The sequence below is a fragment of the Paroedura picta genome, chromosome 7 (assembly GCF_049243985.1).
Source record: "Paroedura picta isolate Pp20150507F chromosome 7, Ppicta_v3.0, whole genome shotgun sequence".
NCBI classification, from domain to species: Eukaryota; Metazoa; Chordata; class Lepidosauria; order Squamata; family Gekkonidae; genus Paroedura; species Paroedura picta.
Window position 1 is genome coordinate 87,159,296 of NC_135375.1, and position 22,363 is coordinate 87,181,658.

Below are 22,363 nucleotides of genomic sequence, written 5' to 3' on the forward strand. Positions count from 1 at the left end.
AAAAGCAAACACCAACATTATGTTTTTGGTGTGCCAGGAAAGATCTGGTGTTCTTGTGATTATCATGTACCATTCAGAAGTTTCAAAGGTGCTCACGTGTGTATTTGCATGCCAGCTAGGGATGTAAATTCAGAATCTTATCAAAGTCTAAGTGTACCAAGTACATTAAACCTGGAATGGTAACAAATCCATATTACCTGCTACATTCAAAAGCAACCAGAGAAGATCTGAGATGTTCTGTTTTTGCAGGAACTTGCTGACACTTTCTGCTTAGCCACACGGGATAGCATCCAACTACAGAGGGAGATAATGGGTTAGGAGATACAAATATGGCAAGCATGCCATGCTCTTCAACAAGGAAAGTTACCTGGCTTTCCTCTTGCACAACTTTGTCCATAACTGGTATTACCACAGGATTCCTAGGAATCCTGATTTTGCACAACTATATCTTATTCACTTGTATAGTGGGGTTGGACACATGAGTATATTGTTTTTATATTAAAAACACAGTAGGCAGTTGAAGGGAAGGAATTTCACTGTGTTCTGTTCTTTAATTTATTTAATTTTCTGGAAGAAAGCTTACCAGCTACTTAATGGATATTGGGAAGTTAGGCAAGGGGAAAGTGCTGAAATGAATAAATTTAGCACAGGGCTATGTGGGTGCAGGGTCTATGACTGCTTATTATTTCTGTCTAAGAGCATCCCTTATGTTATTTAGATGGGGAGGAGGGATATTTTGCTTCTCCCATGTTCAAACTGAACCCAAGAGTCAGTGGGTTGTATTCTATTAGCTTTTGTCAGTGGAACAGCTAATAGGATCCAACCCTCCAAGTTTCTTCAGCTAAATGTGTACCAATTAAATGTCTGTGACCTGTTTGTATTAATTGCATAGGAGTGAGTTTGACATCAGAATGGCATAAAAGCAACAAACAAATAAGAAACACCAGCAATAAGAAATTAGTGAAATGAAAACAACTCACAATCTCTGCTAAAAACATGCATTGCCCATTCTCTCAGCATCAAGCCCTTGGTGGAAAAACTGATTACCACATTGCATTGTAAATAGCAACCCTTTTCTCCTTTTGGTTCCCAATTTGGCAGGGAACGTCTCATGGGGGAAAGGTATAATCCCAGTAAATTTCATCCTAATTGGTTGAGGTGGGCAATTAGAAATAAATAATAGTTTCATCTAGTCTGGTCGCCTGAAATCTGACAAAAATGATCCCTCAGGTGATGGGGTTGATACTCATATTAGAATGAGTAGGGACATTTAGCTTCTGAGAGGGGTAACAATGGGAGACACTACCTGTGTATACCAGGGTTCTTCCCTCAGAAAACTTGCACAGAGACCAGTTTAAAATAAAATAATGATTTTCTTGAAAACAAATTGAAAATAAAACTAACAAACTTACAATTTAAATAACATGCAAAAGAGAAAATAGAGGTGAGGTGGCGTGAAGGGGGGATATCATCTTTCTTGACCCCAAATTATATCTACCATTGTGATGCAGGGAAGTCCAGAAGAAGTAGCAAAAATTACTAGTGAATATAGTATTTCCAGAAGACACATACACAGTATGCCTTACATAACCAGATTAGTGTCTGAAAGCTAAGGTTGGACTCTGCAGACCCTAAAACAATGGGTTTGATGTAATTGCCAGTGTTACAAAGAAATCTGGGAGACAAATGATATTCCTTTCTGGAGTGGACAAAACCTAGGGCCAGTCCTGGAGGTTTCCCAGGACAGGGATAACAACAGCGATTGTTCAAGGCAAATCCTAGATGAGTTTCCCAGACAAAGAACAAAGACTTGACCAAATTAGGCAAAAATGCAAATAGTGTCTTGATGACAAATGGGTTCAGGTGTGGTAGGTATGTTAATCGCAGCTAATGGAGTTCTGTAGGACTGTTTATGCACTGGAGGTTTCATGCCGGGCTGCAGGCTGGAGTTTTAGTCATGGCAGGTTGCCCCACCTCTTTCTGCACCCACATGGGCGAGTATTTGGCCCGTGGTGCCTCATCCGCTCTCGATTTGTGCTCCTGCGTGAGAGCTGGGGCAGTGAAGTTCCCAGTGCATAAACAGTCTAGGTGAGGCAGAGAAGGAAAGAGCACTTAAAGGGTGATAAGATTAGTACATTTCAAGGGGTCCCATTGACCTGCAAATAGGTATTGTTTCTAGGGAGAGGTGTCAAAAGCTAGTGGCTGAGTATCCATGTGGGCTGGCAGTGATGTCACCTAGAGAGCATGGCCTCTGTCTGGGGAGTAAGTACACTGTGTGAGTGCAGACGTTACTGGTTAGCCTTTGGCAAAACGGATACACATTTGTATATTTCCAGCCCCAAGATGCCATTGCAGAGCAATATAATAGCAGGAGGCAAGCAATGTTGACAAAGGTTGCTTGTGGGCAAACTTCCCCTCAGACTGCGAAGGTCAGACTGCTCAGGGTATAATCCTTCGGAAAAACCTCTCAGTTGAGTAAAGAAAGTGACCGCATTGCCCAAATCAATTTAATCTGAAAGTTCAACATGATGCTATTAAAGATTCCAACCACAATTATCAAGCAAGAAAATGAATAAAATCCAAGTAAAACAAATTCCTAGTGCTGATTTCTGGGATACAGTGCAGTGAATGAGCATATCCAACGTAATGAATTAAAAAAAAACTCTGCGGGGGTGGGGAAGTCAGGCTACTTAACTGCCACTCCCTTAGTCACAACTAAGAATTGTCTTCAGGCAGGGATGTTTTTGCACAGAATGGAGGAGTTGTTGCTTTGCTTGTTAATGACTTTGTAAAACGAAGTGACTTTGTAAAACTAAGTTGTAGCTTAGGGCTAAGATGTAGTTTGAATCTTGCTGCTGCCATGATGGCCTTGGACAAGTCACTCTGTCCCAGCCTCTGCTCCTCCGCAGTTTGCAATGGGGAAATATTGAGACTGACCTTCTTTAGAGGGTATGGTTTGTGAAATGTTTTGGAAACTCAGCAGTGTTACAAAAAATCATATGGTGTGGAAGAGATGGCTCCCTCTGCCTTCCACAGAAGAATGCCACTTATTTGCTTCATTTAATCCCTGCCTTTCTCCCCAGTAGAGCCTCTTGTGGCCCAGAGTGGTAAGGCAGCAGACATGCAGTCTGAAGCTCTGACCATGAGGCTGGGAGTTCAATCCCAGCAGTCGGCTCAAGGTTGACTCAGCCTTCCATCCTTCCAAGGTCAGTAAATGAGTACCCAGCTTGCTGGGGGGTAAACGGTAATGACTGGGGAAGGCACTGGTAAACCACCCCGTATTGAGCCTGCCATGAAAATGGGCGTCACCCCAAGGGTCAGACATGACCCAGTGCTTGCACAGGGGATACCTTTACCTTTTACTTTCTCCCCAGTGGGGACCCAAAGCAATTTGATACATCACTATTCTCTATTTATTGATACAATAACCCTTAAGAAGAAATCCTTAACAAGAAACTTTTGACACAGAAAAGAAATGATTTCTTCATATATCAAGAGCTTGTTTTTCTACAGCTGAGTGCCTGCTCTTCAGCTCAACCCCCCTCCCTTTCCATTAGCTCTATATCATTCTCAGTGCAAACAGAAGAAACAAGCAGATTTTAGTCGAGTAGCAGCTTAAAGACCAAAAATATTTCTCAAGGTATAAGGTGTTGAGTGTCAAAGCACCCTTTGTCAGATACCTCTAAAGCAGTGCAATCTCTCAATTAACCCAGATGTTAATACAAGCAAACTACCTGAACCTTAGGGTGCATCCGTGATTGTAGAAAAATTGGAAGAAGTCTGCAGTGAAATGAAACTCCGGGGATATAGACAGTTTTGTATGTTGTGTGTGCTTTATCGGGTAAACAGATCCATTAGTTATTTTATCTATGGATAGGGAAACGTGTCCTCTGAATACCACATCCTCTCTTCAAGATCTGCTTGAGAGCTTCTCTGAAGGCCCTGGCTGGGCGCACTTGGAATCCGGATGCTGGCCTAGATGGTCTTTCATCTAGTCCAGCAGGATGCTTTTTATTGGCTTGAGAGCAAATTGCCATTGATGGAGCTTGAATAAAATTGCACCGCAGTGGTGAATCCATGTGGTTTTGGCTGACATACACTTCTGTAACAGAAGAAATTATCTGTCATCACAAGTGCTTATGAATGAAAGTGTAGAGCAGCTACTGTCTATGAATGAAAGACAGCTCGTGACAAGCAGGAACCACACAGCTATCATTCTAAATTCCAGGATGACTCAAAATGTTTTTGAGGTTCTCTGTGAAAGGAAAATTATGCTTTATATCTAACTAAAGGGATGCATCACGGAGGTGCATCTAACAGAAGAGGAAGAGATGGATTTTTGTACACCACTTTTTACTTCTGGAAGAAGTTTCAAAGCAGCTTACAATCACCTACCCTTCAGAAAGCCCATGAGGTAAGTGAGGCTGAGAGAGCCCTGAGAACTGTGACTGGCCCAAGGTCACCAAGCAAGCTGCATATGGAGGAGTGAGGAATCAAATCCAGAAGCATATCGTGATTAATAGTACCAAAAGCTATGAAGAAGTCCAGGAGATTCAACAGGGTCACACTCCCCCTGCTTATCTACTGGCACAGATCAACCACCAGGGCATTTCAGCTCCATAACCATATCTGAAGCCAGACTGGAATGGATCAAGAATCCGCTTCATTCAGTAATGCTTGAAGATGGCCAGACACATCTGGTTCAAGAATCCTACATTTGAGATTAGGCAATAGTTATTCAACTCTGCTGTCTGCTTAAAGGCAGGGTGAACCTCCCTTGGAGACCCAGTCTACCTGCTGCCATTCCCATGCCACTTAAGCAGCCAGGAGGTGCCCAGGCTGTACAAGCAGGCAGTAGGCCTCTAGCTTCCAAGAATCCTGTCCACATCCTCTGACTGAATAAACTAAAAGTTATCCCACACATCTGGACAGGTCGGCACTCTGGCTCCATCCTATCCTGTCACTGCTAGCATAAAGTCCAAACATTTTATTGTTATTTATTGGATTTATAGTCTGCCTTCCTCCAGGGACTCAAGACAGATTACAATAGCAATCTAACTCCCATAAAAACCCCAGTCCTTAAAACAAAATTAAAAGTCTCACAATTATAAATATCAGATGACTATAAGAAACCTATAGGAATTAGAAATTATGCAAGAGATTTTTCCACAAACAAGCAAAATAGTCTTCGTGAGTAGACTGCTGTAGAGCAGTCTACCTTCTCCTATAGGCCCCTGATCAACCAGAAGAATGCAAGAGTGTTGGAAAAATATTGTTTCTTCACTGACATGAAGATTAACCACAAGCCTTTCTCCACCAACATTCTAGCTGTCTCCCTTGTCTAGTCTTCATCCAGATATACTTTAAATGCACTACAGTAACACAACTGTAATATTAGAAAAGCATGTGTAGCTAGGCTGGGTGGATCCAAAGAGGAAGAGACTGGATGCATCAGATATAATTGCTTAAAGGGGCTTTGAGCAACAGTGTTGCTTAAACAGTAAGTGTGGGTTCAAAAGCACTCCCAGCTATCTGCTTTTTTTTTGCAAAATACAGTTCTACTCCATCTAGAGTTAACAGATTACTTACCTGAGGAAAGTCAGCCTTACCAGTCACCATCACTACCACCTTATCTGAAAAGGCAGCAGAATCTGAGTGCTCAGACATACAAACCTGGATGTTATAAACATAAGATTAACCATCAGCATAATAAGATGGTGCTTAAAACTACATTCGATTGGCCAGAAATAAACAATAAAAAAGCACAGCAAAATAAAGGTTAATTTCTACCATGAATAGAAAGAAATGTTTTGGCCTGTTTTGACAACTAAGGGACTGACAAATAGGCACCATAAGGGAGAGGTATTCCACAGGTGAGATGCCATCATTGAAAAGCCCCTGTCTCTGGCCACCATTTACTTCACATCTGCAGTCCTGGGCACAGGCAGCAGAACTGGGGAAGAGGATTTTAATGAATGGGCTGCATTGTATAGAAAGAAACCATCCATTAACTCCCTGGCCCCAAGCCGTTTAGAGCCTAAAAAGGCAATACCAAAACAATGAATTGTGCCTGGGTACAGAAAGATTTGAAAACAGGTCCTGATGGGCTTAGTTTCTCACAACGACATCACACTGGTTCTCTCACCATAACTATAATTTTCTACAAAAAAGAGGAATAGAATCTCTTTCCATCAGTCCATTTTGGTTCAATTGCTACTTTTCCCTCTCTCAACATTTAGTAAATTGTTCCACAAAAAAAGGAATGAAATAGTCAGCTTTTATACTATTTTTCTTGGTTGTTTTTGGTCTTTCTTCAAGAAAAGGGTGAACTCTTTTGAATACTTACATTTCATCTTCATAAATTTACAATGTCTTAGTGGAACACATGCATGGAATAAAAGTTGTACATGAGGCCTTGATCTTGACTTCTGGACATTGTTAAGACTAACATTCAATTGCAAGGGGCTATAGTTTGTCTGCTCTTTTAGGGGAACTGTCTTGAGAATATTTTAGCTTTGAGAGGTACATTTTGTTGGATTCCTATCACAATTCCTAATGAAACCAGACACTCAAGATTGAACTGGCAGTAACGTACCAGGAGGGAGATCTTGGACTTGTGGTAGATAATACCCTAAAAACGTTGACTGCAATAAAAAAGGCAAATGTTGTGCTGGGTATTATTAGGAAAGGGACTGAAAACAACTCAGGCAGTATCATAATACCCCTGTATAAATCTGTGATGTGGCCTCATTTGGAATACTGTGTCATTCTGGTCACTGAACCTCAAAAAATATAGTATTGGAAAAAGGGCAGAAAAAAGCATCTTTCCCTATGAAGAAAAGTTTGAAAGGTCAGGGCTTCTTGGCTTGGAGGAACAGCAACTGAGGGATGACATGACATAACAGACAAAATTATGTATGGTGGTATAGAGAAGGTAGAGAAAGAAGCATTTCTCTCCCTTTCTCACAAAAGAAGAACTGGTGGGCGCTCAATGAAATTAATGAGCAGTCAGCATAGAACAGATAAAAGGAAGTACTTCTTCACTCAAAGAATAATTAACCCATGGGATTCACTGCCACAAGCAGTGATGCATCTACAAGCATAGAGAGCTTCGAGAGGGGGTTGGATATGTGGCAGAGGTCCACCTGTGGCTATTAACCGCAAGGTATAGATGGAATAATGTTCTGGGGTGTGGGGGGACAATAGTAGGAGGGCTTCTGGAGTTCTGGCCCCACTGGTAGACCTCTGGATGGCACAGGGTGTTGGGCTGGGCAGGTCATTGGTCTGATTCAACATCACTTTTCTTATGTTCTTAAGGTCAGTACTGTCTACTCTGGCTAGCATCAGCTTTCCAAGGCCCTGTGTAAAGGTCTTTCACAAGATTTACTGCATGATCCCTTTAATTGGAGATGTTGGGGTCTGAATGGATACAGTAGTCCTGAGTGGAAACTGTATCCATTAACACCTGCCTGGCACCCTGCACAGGGTGCAAAGGAGGGGCCTTCAGATCTTAGCATTAAGGCAGGGGTAGTCAAACTGCGGCCCTCCAGATGTCCATGGACTACAATTCCCATGAGCCCCTGCCAGCAAAGGCTGGCAGGGGCTCATGGGAATTGTAGTCCATGGACATCTGGAGGGCCGCAGTTTGACTACCCCTGCATTAAGGATTTCTTTCCCTCCCCTCAATTTTTTTAACCCAAGGTTACGTAGTGTGTTGTGCAATTTCCATTGGGCTTAATAATGGGTATTACATGGATTTGTTTTCAGCAAAATCATTAGCCAATTTCTAGCTGTAGTAGAAATGCCACCTAAGGAGGAATCCCAAACCAAGTGCTATTTACGTCTCAGCGAAATGCTGGCATTTCAGGGGTTAAAATGGAAGCCTGCCAAAGGACTGCCGCTCATCCTCCCCACCCACCCCCTTTTAGGAAAGCCTTGAACACAAATGCTCCCGTACTTACCTTGGCTTGCAAATTCCCTCGGCACACCAATATGTACTCTCCAATCTGTTCCAGCAGCTGGTATGTAGTCGAACTGCACTGTATTTTGAGAGCTGAAGGGGAAAAGAGACAAAAATTGAGAGAGAGCGTATTGCCTTCCTCATAAGTCTGTAATCCATTTAAAAAGAAACTAACCACCGAGAGTGACCACTCGCCTCACAAACAGTGTTGCAGGACAGAGTACCCCGCATGTGTTTACTCCTACAGCCCTGCCTACTGAGGTGGAGCCCTAAGACTTCTTCAGTGCTTCTTAGAGGCACTGAAGGAAATGGGAGTCACGCGTCCATACTCATAGGTAAAGAGTGAACATAATTAAAATATTTAACAGATTCCAGAACCAGACAGGGATAACAAGTGTAGTTTATTAAGTTACCATTTGTTTGGATTCAATTCCAGGGGATAATATAGCAAAGGAAACTTGAATCTAAAATTCCTAGCAGTGCCTGAAGCCATCAGGAAGCCTAATAGGGGAGCAGTCTGCCTCTCCCCACAGCTTTCAAAGATCATTGTCCCTTCTTCTCTAAGGGCCTGGAAATATTTCTACAACATTCCCAAGACGTGATCTTTCCTATAAATGAGTAACAATTGGCATTTATGTCTTGGCACTGTAGTGAATATCTAAAATGTGGTGATCTGGCCAGCGATGCTTTTATCTTCACTGGTAGACTCCATCCTAGAGGCAGTGTTGATATTATCCCCAAATAAGCAGTACTGTGGCATTTTTGTTCCCACCACACCAGCCCCAACTGGCCCTGGGGATGACAAACAATCCAAAGAATCTTGAACTTGGTGACTATTTATTGCAATTCATCACAAAGTTGAATAAAATGACAGCTGTAGCATGTGGGATACTATCAAGTGAGAGTTCAATGCGTTAAAAACAAAGAGGACTCATTTCCCAACGAGGACCCAAAACAGCTTACATTATTCTCTCCTCTTATTTTATCCTCACAACAACCTTGTGAGATAGGTTAGATGAGACGAGTTATATGACTGGCCCAAGGTCACTCAGCAAGCTTCCATGGCAGATAGGGGATTTGAAATTGGGTTTCCCAGATCCTAGTCCACACGCTTTAACCACTAAGAAAGAATGAACGGGGCAAGAGAAAAAGTGAGGCCAGAGGTTGGCAACATTCTGCATATGAGGGATACATGTGTAGAAGAACATTATTACCAAACCACCTCATTACAGGAAGTTCTTTAGTTGGGTACTATGTGTTGCACTTTCTCCCACCATCCATTCCCCCCAAGATGATATCTGGACATATCCTATGAGTTCAGGAATCCATCCCACTCTGATTCCTAATGAGTTGACCTCTAATGATCAAAAATCAAGTCTAGGAATTCCCCACCAGGGTTCTGTGAACCCTTGGGGACCACAAGAGCCTTGAAGGGGATCTGTGGGAGCTCTGAAGCATTGTGGTATTTGAGGGGTCCAGGCTGTCTTCTCAGTTCGTACTCTTCCTTCTGGCCTACATGAGGCAGAGTAGTAGTAAAGGTGGGAGGAGGAACCAAAAGAAGGGCCAGGGTGCAGATAGTGATGTCAGTTCTGCGGAAGGGGGGGGGGTGTTTTGCCAACTGACATCACTTCTGGGGCTCTTCAAAGTCTGAAATATTATTTCAGGAGCTCTTCCATGGTCAAAAATGTTGAAAAAGGCTGATCTAGGTGAATATATACTGGCAAATATATCTAGGAGTTTTGGCCTAGGTTGACAGTCATTGCTCAACATTCCACCTTTACAAAATCAACATTCCATTATAGGCATCATGCACCTCCACTGTTCTGATGTTCACTATACCTAAGAGTATTCCTGCTCAGATCTTAAGTTGCATATTGGACTTGTGTGGAATTCTGAATGTCTTGCATACTGCAACAAGGTCCCGAGCCATGCTTGCAATTTTACTAGCAAGATAAATTCCATTATCCTTGGGTACTCCCGACACAACCATATCTAAAAAAAAATTAAGGGAATAAATCAGTTGGATTATTGTGGCTACTACTCATACACCAGTTTTATTACTAACCAGAAAGCCAACAGCAATAATTAACTTGTAGATGATTGCACTGGAGCAGCTATCTGTAGAGTAGCGAGTTTTAATGGAAAAAGGCATCCATGTGGACAGTCTGGCAAAGGGAATAAAGAAGATAGGCCTATGTGTGTCTTTAGAGGGGCTAACAACAGCTTCAGCTCCTTCCATCAGAAGAAATTTCTGCCAGATCTAACCTATTACATGAGTAAACCTTGTAAACGAGGCCTCTTCTATCAAACTGTATTATACAGATGTGTGCTAGCCTAAGACATTGTGATTTGCATTATGTCACTAAGTTAAATTTTCGACTGGAAGGACTAAACTGAGAATTTCCCAGCTCACATCCTGAATAAACAGCCTACCCTAGAAAAGTCACTGATGAAGGTTACAGTTAGCTAGCCAAATTACCCTCCCCCCCTTATTCTTGTCTTAGTGTCAAATGTATCAAGCAGAGTTTGAAGTTTATTTACTGGTTTGGTCTTTTATCTCCCATTCTGAGTGTTAGAAAAAACAAAACCTTGGTTCATTGGAGGGGCTGCTCTTAAGCACTCACAAGCATCTCCTATAGTTTCCACTTTGTAGACATTGTAGTTGCCTATGATGTCATCAAAAGCTGTGTGGAGCTTGTTCAGGAAGTCGACCACTTGGTATGGTGTACTAGTGCTAAAAAGCTGAGTGAAGCCAACAATATTACTTTCAAGGAAGAGAGAACAAACTTCAAAATGGTTAAGGATTTATTTATTTATTTATATATTCTATAACTGCCCCTCTCAGCACAGCTGTTCTGGGGCAGTTTACAACAAAATATGATATCCAATAGTTAATAAAACCATTTAACAACATTATGTTTGAACATGTTTTAAAATACCAGCACACGTCTTCTTTTAATGGCACATTTCAAAACCTATGACCTGAGCAATCCCCCATGTCTACACAATCCCCAAAACAAATCCTCAAACAGTTCCCTACATGGATTATTTAACTCTTTTGACCCTTCCAAATGGCAAATTACAACATTATGTGCTGTGGAGGGTGAAAATTGTTCTGCAGCTTAATATACAGTACATTACATAAAACCCTGGGAATATCAGTTTTAATTTAATTTAAAATGTAAAATAGTTCCCAGAAATGCAGTTACCGCTTGTAAATGTAGTTGCAAACTTTAATCAGCTTAATTTTACTCCTTGTGAGCAAGACTGACTTTGACTAGTATCTGGATCGGAGACCTCCAAGGATTTGGATGGAGTACCTCCAAGGGACGTTATGATGAGGAGGCAGGCAATGGCAAACCACCTCCAAATGTCCCTTGCCTGCCTGCCAGACAATTCTTGGATCCCTAGCTGCACTACGCATGCCATACGATTAATAATAATTAATTATAATGCTCTTTGTGCTATTATCTGCCAAGTTAGCGTTACTAACATTCGAGACTAGTTGAAAGAAATAGGCTTAGAGTTGAATAACTCAGCACAGGACCACACTGTTCACAAAAGCCTTACTTGATTAATTGGAAATAGCCAATTGTAATTAATAGACTGAAATTAATGGTACAGAATAAAAACAAATATATAAAGGCTATATTAGTTCCAGTGTGTCCTTGCAATGAAGAATGAAATTTTGTTTTCTTTTCTAACAATGAGGGATTGTTTTTGCTTCTTAAATGGTAAGTTATCTGACTCTCCCCACAATTTCTCTCTGAGTTCCCCCTCCCAAGCTACCAGTTTTGCCCATGTTCTAACACTCATCCAGTGGCAAGCAGGCCAGAGCGCCAACGGTCACACAGGGCTCCCCGCTGGGAAAGGCTTTCCCACTCATTTCTGTGGCAGAGGTAGATCCATAGGCAATGGGATGTGAATAAAAGGTTGCCGCATGAAGTGGGGAGGAAATCACTTATGGACTTAGATGGACAGAGACTTTAAAGGATTTTTAAAAAAATTCTTTTGATACATATTTGTTGATGGAACAAAAACAGTTGTCTGGTGCCAAGAAGAGCATTGAATCAATTAAACTTCATTTACAAGGGGAATTGATAACCTCTTTCCTATATGCTGGAGTTATATCTGTTGGGCATATAAATCTCTCGATGTTGTCCGTCCTGTCCTCCTAACCATAGACAGGCAAGCAGATGTAAGCATAAATCAGTAGACATTAATCTGTAGAATTTTAATGAGGTTGCTAGCTGGAACTGGAAACATGCATTTCAGACTAATTCTAAGTGATGGGCCCTCTCCAACAGAAAAAAGGTCAATTTTAAAAATGCAAAGCTGTAGACAATTATTTCTCAAGAGTAAGGAGAGCAATTCTTCCCTTATTGCTACTGTGCTGTTAACTCTCATTCAGATTCAGGAGCTTTCTAACTTTATAACTATACAAAGGCTGGAACTCTTCCTGCATATGAAAAGAGAAAACAGTTTGCTCCATTTTCCCATCTGAATAGCAAGGTAAGCTTGATCCTGTCAGATCTTGGAAGGTGAGCAGGGTTGGCCCTGGCTGGCATTTGGAAGGGCGATCCCCAAGAAATACCAGGGTCATGACGCCGGAGTAGGCAATGGCAAACCACCTTTAAATGGCTCTTGCCAGATAGCCAGACAATCCCAGATACATTACACCCATGCCATACGATAAATACATAAAAAGGTCCCAGAACGATTCCGCACAGAGGTGTAAAACACATGCCGCCTCCTGCTTGCAAACACATGAAAGTTAACCATGCATTTGTGTGCTTCCTGATGTGATACACCTCATGCATTATCCTGGCATTTTGTTGTGGCTTTTTGCCACAGTGGAGAAGCAGGGAGTGTGGACAACCTAAAGTTTTCCCCCAACTCCTCAGGTTGTCAATCAATGAAAGTCACCAGTCCTTTCACAGCAGTGGTTTTGGGGACTCAAACGTCCTTGTCCCCCTGTCCCAAAATTAATTAAAAAATATGTAATTCCATGTTGCCACACCACAACAGTAAAACATTTTTTTAAAAACTTACACTTCTGCATTGATATGGGATCACACCACAACAATAAAACATTTACTTGGATCTCTTTTCAGGATTCTTTGTATAATGGTCTGTCTTAGATTTGTGATAGGCTGGCCATGGTAATTGGACCCTGATGGTTGTGTGTTCACAATGAAGATTTAAAACACAGAGCACAGACACTAAGCTAAGGGCTGCTTCATAATACACCCCCCCCTCTTTCCCCGTTCATACCTCACTGCCAGAAAACACTTCATTCATTCATTCATTCATTCATTCATTCATTCATTCATTCATTCATTCATTCATTCATTCATTCATTCATTCATTCATTCATTCATTCATTCGATTTATTGCCCGCCGCTCCCTAATAGGCTCGTGGCGGGTAACAACAGTCTTAAAAACCCAATTGAAGCCCCCATTAAAAGATTCAAGACTCCCAACATGGCAGAAAAGGATAACCCACTCCCACCCCACTGCTGAGGCAACGGAAAAAAATGGAGCAGGAGTGATATACAGTTCAGATCCCAGATGTGTTTTAGATTGAGTTGCTGCCCGATCCCAATATTACTGTGCACACTCAAGCGAACATTTTATTTTAACTGGGGCATGTTGCTTTGTAGTCCCGTAGCTACATGGACCACGCCATTAAAAAAAAATTGATCCAGAAACATGGAGAGGAAGGCGTATGCAAGGACAGGCACAATGCTACCAAAACTGTAATGTGTTTCTCCCTTCAGACGGGCTTGCTCCTGTTTGCATCCTGATTTGCAGTGTGACAAGAAAGGGAAATTGTTTTTTGGCAATTTCCCTCATTGTGGAGCAAATTGGGCAAAAACTTGTGCCAACTCCTGAGCAGCCACGGTTTGCTGCCGAAGTTGTGTGGAAGCAGCACTAAAACCTGTAAAAAATGAGAGGCTGTCCAGGGGCAAATTCCTATGCAGAATTTTTCCCATGATTTGCAGCCAAGGCAAAGGAATGGTGAAATTGACTCGCTCTCAGTGGGTCTAGTTAATTTTGCTCCTAAGGGATCGTGTAAATTGCCCTCCCTCAGCACATAGAGGGCAAGTATAAATATGTTCTTTCATGTAGCAAATAAATAAACAAAAAGCAAACATTTCCCTAAGTGTACCAGATACTGCAGACAGAGGAAAACTGCCTGACTCATCACATGTGCTCATGAGAGTCTCTCCAAAATGTCCACCTCTCATAGCAGCCCTGTTGCATGTCAGAGGTCTAGAAGAAGTTTGTTTCAACTATCCCAGGAGAAGCTGGGTGATAACAATGTACCTGCAATGCCAGGTTTGGAAGGACACAAAAATGAATATTTATACCAGGGGTCCCCAATGCAATGCCCATGAGCATCATGGCACCCACCAAGTGTTTAGAAACTGGACAGGGCCAGAAAGCATTTTGACCCGCCAGGACTTCTGATTGTCTGGGCAGATTTTTTTTTAAGTTGCTTCAGCAACATTGCCACCACAGCACAAGGGTCTTCACTGGGTAACTGTGTGAGACTATGCAAGGAAACATTTGTAAAGAAGATGTTCCTTTTAAAAGACATCCCGTAAAACAGAGCTGTTGCCCGTAATGTTGAAGAATTACAATTACAGTTGTTAACTGTAATTACCACTCCCTGGTATTTTGTGTGATTCCACCTCCTGTGACCATCTGGTGTCAGAATCCCAAAAGTACCCTTAGGCTTTAAAAACCTAGGGACACTTTATGTATTCCACAGGCATTGGCATTGCAGTTCTACAGAAACATGTCCACACCTGAAGAAAACTAGCGACACTCTAATTGAGGGGTGGCCAAATTCTCCAGATGCCCATGGACTACAATTACCATGAGCCCCTACAATGGACATCTAGAGAGCCACAGTTTGGCCACCCCCTGCTCTGATGTGTACACAGCCTAAGCAGTTTGTATTGCTGGTTTATTCCCACTTACCTAAAAAAGATGGTAGCATTTATGTAACTGTGAGCTTGTCATGGCTTCTCTTGCATTAGGTCATCTGCTACCTGTTTTGGCAACATGCCTGTTTTGTATAATGAACAAAGTTGTCATCATCATCAGTTTAAGACCAGTAAAATCCAAGTTGTACACATGAGGACGCTGCTGCCATTAAAAATTAATCAAGGGTTTGCAGTGTGGTGGACTGAGGCACTCTTGGTTCTCTCTCTCTCTCACACACACCCACACACACTGAACTGCCTCCCCCCTCCCAGCTGTTTTGGCATTTGAAAAGGTGCAGGAAGAACAAGAACACCATGACACTGCAGGACCAATCCACAGCATTTTAAGCTGACTTTAAAATGGCAGCCATGAGGATGATGCTGTCACGTCTAATTCTGCCCACAGTGAACTCAAGCAGCTGTTTTATACTGAGTTAAACTAATGCTGCTGCCTTATATTGAATCAGCCCATTGATCTATCAAAATCACTGCTGACTACCCTGACTGACAGCAGCTCCTCAGCAGAGGTCTTTCCTATCACCTGATTGTTTAATTGGAGAGGACAAGAATTGAACCTGGGAGTTTCTGCCTGCCTAGCAAATGTTCTGTCCCATGGCAGTGAAATAAATATATGCAATTAAAGCCTGTAGTTAACTACAGCAATATTTTAAAGACATTTCACTATTGCCAAAGCAGCCAATGTAAACTGACATCAGGGTCCGTGACCTGGCATTCTGTGTTTGCTGTTATTTTATTGATCTGGAATCCCTCATGTAATGCAAACAGTTGCTCAGGCTCCCAGCTCACTTATAGTTCTGCCCAGAATACAAACATGATGGAAGTAAGTGAATTCTGGCTTCAGGCATTCATACCCATTGACATAATATCCTACCATATTTCTTTCTATAATTTCCTACATCTTCTCTCTTATGGTTTACCTCCAATCCTTACTATCTCCTGCTGGAGTCCATTGACCTGGCTCTTAAACCTGATGTTTCTTTGATGTTTCTACCCCCTACCAAAGAGGTGGAGTATATTGATGTTTATATTTGCAGGCATTTGCAGCTAGCCTTTTCAGTAGAGCAAGTAGACAACATGGAAACTTCAAAAACAGTAACTCTGAACTGTTTGCAAGTTAGGGGGCAATGGCTCTGTTCAAGTCTGACATAATCTGGAGAAGATGTCCTCACAGCTAAGTGGAGGCAGCAATTGTGTGTGTGTGTAAGAGAGGAAATGGCTGTTTGGGTTTTGAAAGACTGGAAGGAGATAGATAGCTGTGAGTTGGCTGAAGCACCTTAGGAAGCAGGATCTCTCTGGGGATCTGATGGGAAGTAGGAGGACTCTGTTGACATCTCTCAAGGGATTCATAAGGGTGTTAAAATGTCAAGAGGTGTCAATAAATGCATTTTGTCTGTAGAGTTTGAAATGAGCATTTTGGTGGTTTTGTGTCTCTGGACAGGAGAGGAGGGGGTTGGGAAGTGACTTTCCAGGCTCACATCAGCTCACCTTTTTACAAATAAACCTAGCAATCAGCAATGGGATGGTCACCTCCCGCTCCTTCCCTAAGCAGGAATACAGGTTTGGAAGACTTTAGATTAGACAGCCTCTAAGAATTCCTGGACATTGCCTGGAAGTGCTTCTTTGACCCAAGTTGACTGGTCAAATGTTTGCTATATTTCTCCATCTAGGGAATCAAACAAATATGTCTCTGAGGACGTTCTGGGAGAGATAATCTGCTGGGAAGCCTCAGCCCCTCACTCTCACATTCCTGTCACAAGTCTGAAGAAAAGCTTGTACAGTTTTTTGGCACACTTGTGACTTTACAGAAGTAACTTTAATCTCTATAAACCCACACCACTCAAAGTGTTTGCATCATGATAAATGGATGAGCTCTTGGGCCCAGCAAGTTTCATGGTACAGTGGGGACTTGCACCTGGGTCTTCCAGATCCTAATCTGGCACTTTAGCCTAATCACTACACCACACTGGATCTCAACACTACAATACAATAGGAATTGCAGGAAGGGGAGACCAATTTAGAAATCACCCCTGGATTTCCCCTTTCTCTCAGATTTCAGGCATCTGAAAGAGCTAATTTCTTTAACTTGCCCTCAACATTCTGTTCCTCTTGGCAAATGCTTTGTTCTTGTCAAAATATTTGTTTTCATTTGTTTAATTTACAAAGTCTTATTTTTCTGAACATGCAGGTAGCTGTCTCATACTTGGTCTGACTTGGTTTATCAGGGTCAATGCTGTCTTCCTGGACAGGCAGTAGCTCTCCAGAGTTTCAGGTTGGACGTCTTTCACCTCACCTATGACCTGAGATCCTTTCGACTGGAGATGCTGGGGTCTGAACGTGGAACCTTCTACAAGCAGAGCAAATGCCCTACCACTGAACCATGGGCATTCTTTGTGTATACCTGTGGAGCTCCCCAAATGGATAGAGACCCCTAGCTTGCTGGGTTTTGCTGTTGTCAACACTGGCATGAGGGTCAGCCATTTCATTATTCCCATTAAAACATGCCCTATGTCTATTTTCTTTACAGTACTCTTGTCTTCAACCCCCAACAGAATGTTTGTTGCATGTTTCAAGCCTCCCAAAATGCCATCCTGTGGACTTTATAGATGTTTAGCTCCACCAGAAGCCATCCCATGATTCTTACCATCATCGTCATCATGTCTACTGGGCTCACTTTGTTTGGATTCATCTTATACAGCAACTTCTTAACTTGCTCAAAAGTCAGCCTTTGTGCTGGGTTGCCATTTTTTACATCTCCTGATCAGCTGGAAGGAGGAAAACAACATAGGATGGTAAGTTACCTTTGCGGCTCAATGCAATGAGGGGTTGCCTCATGCTAATGCCTAATCAAATGTGTGGTTTTCACCTGAATCCACTTCTGCAGCACAGCTTAAAAACAGCTGAAGATGCTGTCTGAGCAATTCAAAGTCACTGATATAATGACCAGGAACATAATCTGACCTGTTTATCTGCCTTAGGTTTCCTAGGTGATTGGGACTATGCTAAGGACAGCAGGGATAGGGATCATTGGTTGATTTAAAAACTTGCATATTAAGAACTGCCTTTATGGGAGGTTTTGCACACATACACTAACAGCAGGAGAAGGAACTGAAACCACTTTAAGTAGCATGTATGAATTCAAACACATGATTGGTACATGTGGGACTGTTGTGTTCCAGATTCAAGGGGGATGGGAATATTTAAATTGTGTCCCTGCTTTGTGCACAGGACAGGAAAATGCAGTGTTGACTGTGCCACCATGTCACTTCCACGGAAAACCCAGATGTTATGTAGGGTAGCTTGAGGGTTGGAATGAAAGGAAAATACGCTAGCTTTAGAAATTGTTGGAAACATGATGGGTTTTGCCCTCATTTCCCTGCTGCTAATTGCAATGCTTGGTTGGCAGTCCTATGCCACTCTTCCTAGGTGTGGCCCAACCTGTAGCACACCCACCCTGAGGGCTTAAAACTTGCCTTCTTGCCATTTTCCCAACCAGAGTATACTATTTGCTTCATTGTGGAAAATTAACTTGTAGCTCATGCAGCCCCCCGACATGTACAGAGTCCCATTTAGACCCATAAATCATTGTAGATCTGTATATTTGTCACTTTTATTTCATGTTATATCTTCCATTTTGGAAGTGACAAATTATACAGAATGGCAAAAGTTCATATAATTATATTTTATTATTAGCCTCACAAGAGATTTGCCTGAATTCAAACTTATCACGGTCCTCAGAAATATCATTCTTATGTTGGATTAAAAATAAAACTAAATAACGATGGAGAGGTCATCTGCGATTTGATGGCACTTTACACACACACACACAAACTAGTAAGGAATTAATCAACAGTTATGTTGACATAAGGGAATTTTTGAGGCAGGTAGAAATGCTACATAAAACATGCCCTGTTTCATTCATTTTGTTTCCCTGAAGATATTATCTCAGTTGGGGCAAAAAAGAGTTTCTACACTTGCAGGCAGTTAATAAGTGACACCAAACTTTCAAGGCAGTTCTATCTTCAGTAATCTAAGGCCTGCTTCACACATGTGAAATAAAGTTGGAAAAGGGGATAGGATGGACTTCTACTGAAGGTGGTGGATTACCGCTTTGAATGTTCTACCACATTAAAAAAAACACTTCTATACAAATGGAAAATATTAGCCAATCAAGGGGGGAAATGTTATGCCCTTTCTCTTTGCCTGTCTTGACCTTCTGTTTGCAGAAGGTTCAACACAGGAAAGCATCCCAAAATGTGATCTTCTACCTGCAGTGGGAAGTCCATTCTACCAGCTCATTTCCATGTAGGCTAGGATGAGATGGAGACAGAATCCATCTGCCATAAGTCTGTTCTCTGCTAAGTTTCTAGACCATTAAAGATGAACCCTGAATTATTTGGACCCAATAAAATAAAATAGTCTCTCCCAGACATTTATTTTGACTGCTGACAGCTACTTTTCAAATGAAAGAGCTAAAGAGTCACAGCTATTAAATATGTTCACGGAACTGACAGTTTATAACTATAGGAAGTCATAAACCTCCACTGATTGCATATTAAAAACATCATTTACTGCAGTTTCATTTGTGCGAGACAAGCTGAAATTTCAGTTTGTCAGAATACATTTTTTTTAAAGGTTATTAAAATTATACAGTATTTTGTGCTGCCCCGGATATGGATTAAAGCCAGACCACAGAGGAACCACCATTAACAGCATTGCCAAATGTTTTACTAACTTCTGTTCCTGTTCCTTTGAGAACAGCTTGTTTGTCAAAGATTAGCAAATTACAATACTCATCTTTGGTGAAATGACTTCTCACTCCACAGGTAGTCTTGCAAAGTCTCTAAATCCTTTCAGGAAATTCCTTATGCTTAGTATTTAGTTTTAACCAGTATTCAGGGTAGGATTACTTAAAAGAAATTGCACAACCCGGATCACTAGAGATGATCCACATTTTCTGTCCTTCATGGGACAAGAAAGGGTCTACTGGAAAGTTGCTAACCTTACAGTAAAAAAGATTAATGGTTAGATGAAAAGATGAAAGTGGAAGCAATAACCTTCTCAAAGAGAGGGATTTAAGTCTAGCTTCTACAGCTTGAGAACAAGGAAAGGTTTAGATCAGCAATCCTAAGAGCATGAATGAAGGAGAAAAAGAATCTATAACAAGGAACCTTCCTTTTTTAGCCTAACCGTGAAGAACAGAATGGTGTGTGTATTTCTTCCTTTGCTTGGTTGCTGCAAATAACCTTTTTCTCATGCACTAAGTTTCTCTTATGCACTAAGTTAAAGTATATATTCGTTTTTTTTTAAATCAAGCCACCTTGATTTTGTGCTCTTATTTTTCCTCTCCCAGTAAATTCCCATCAGATTCCGTAGTTCCAGATTAAAAGAAGAAAGAATGACACCCCGTCCCAGCTATCAATCTTATATATTTATTTAAAATATTTATATCCTCAAGGCTTTAAGGAGCAGCTATCTGGTATCTCAGCTATAATACCAGGAACTGAATTTCTTCAGAGCATTAAAAGACAGGGGAGCTGAAAGGAAACATCAAAAAAAAGTTCACTGGGTAGAAGAATTAACCAATGGTTATCCTCTGACCTCTACTGGTAAAACCAAAGAGAAGCAGTCTGACCGTTAAGGTTTTCTATTAGTGAAAGAGAGCCGCAAGGGAGTGGCGGGCTATAAATCTAATAATAATAATAATAATAATAATAATAATAATAATAATAATAATAATAATAATAATAATAATAATAATAATAATAATAATAATAATAATAATAATAGGAGAAGGGAAATTTTACCCACTAAGGTCTAGTGGATTGTAGTCTTATTATATTTGGAACTTTCCTTGTGGGTCCACAGAAAGTTCACTATATCTCATTCTACTACAATCTGAACATGATATAACGTTTCAGTTGTTGATTTTTGCAATCATCTATTATATGCACAAAAGCAGACTTAATAGCTTTTATCAGTTTGCAACTCTTAACATACATGTGCTTCAAAACGTTTATTTCAGGAAATTATACACTCCTAAAGGGGATTGAAAATATGTCAGCACTGGATTTACGTCTGCATACTCATGGACAGGCATTCTCAGATTTTTCTGATATTAATTCTGCCAAAGTGGGACACTGGACATATTCTGCTGAATGTGCTTCATCCTTTTGGAACACACAGATTTTTTTGAAAAAATGAAGCTTAAAGACAATGGCACAATAAATAAGAACAGATGCATGCTCTCAGTATATCACCTTTCAAATCAGATGCCAGAATGTATTTAAGAATCCAACCTCACTCTCATCAATGGCTTTGTTTAACATTTATAACAGGGGACATTTATATTTCCAGTTTTTCACTGGAAATAGCAAAACTCTGTACTATCTTGTCCAATAAAGGAATAACTGGCACATCTCCAGACATCTATCAGCTTCTGAACTCATTCAGCTATTAATCTATTTTTATGATCCTGGGAATATCCCAAATTCACCCAAACAGATCACTCCAGAAAAAACTGATGACTTTTCAGGGACCTGCTTTTTCTGTCAAGGTTAGGTGTGAATATTGGTTAAGCAGAACTCATGTTCAGCAGAGAAAGGTGACTGTGAACAATCCAGGCAGTCTAGGCACTCTGGACTTCTCAAGATCACAAACACAAGAAGGAAGGACTCCCTGGAGAAGAGCCTAATGCTGGGAGCGATTGAGGGCAAAAGAAGAAGGGGACGACAGAGGCGGCTGGATGGAGTCACTGAAGCAGTTGGTGTGAACTTAAATGGACTCCGGGGAATGGTAGAGGACAGGAAGGCCTGGAGAATCATTGTCCATGGAGTTGCAATGGGTTGGACACGACTTCGCAGCTAACAACAACAAGCATTTATTCAATCAATGGCCATGTTGCCATGGCTATGTGATCTCCCACCCATCAATCATGCTGGATGAGAACAGGTATGAGTTCCAGTGGGTCTTGCTCCATCACAGTTACCCAGCTGGGGCTGTATCCTCTAAGTGCCAGCCTCCAGAGCAGTGAAGTTTATCTTATTAACTTCCCAAACAATATTTAATCCAAGCCTCCAGCCATAAGGGAAAGCATCCCAAAGGCCTATGTCACCTCATACGGAAGTTACTTCCCATACACAGAAGGCTTTGGCAGGGACCCCTGGTTGCCTGTTAACATATGATCCTCATAGGCCTTTGAGGCTTCAGTCTCCACCACAGCTCTGCCTGGTCTGGTTGGCAGCTCCAGAAACCACCCAGCTCTTTCTTGGCCACCCAACTGGCATTAGCAGTACTGCTCAGGGTTCTTTTATCTTTCTGGCCACCCAATATCAGCCTGCTCCTGTCACATCTGGTTTACAGCCGAACTATCCCAACTGGGTATGTAAGG

The 22,363-nt window shown here is 41.5% G+C and overlaps 1 pseudogene; it reads right to left on the reverse strand.

The window, feature by feature from the left end:
* Positions 1–4,040: 4,040 nt before the first annotated feature.
* Positions 4,041–15,036, reverse strand: LOC143841934 (atrial natriuretic peptide receptor 2-like; annotated as a pseudogene).
* Positions 15,037–22,363: the final 7,327 nt, after the last annotated feature.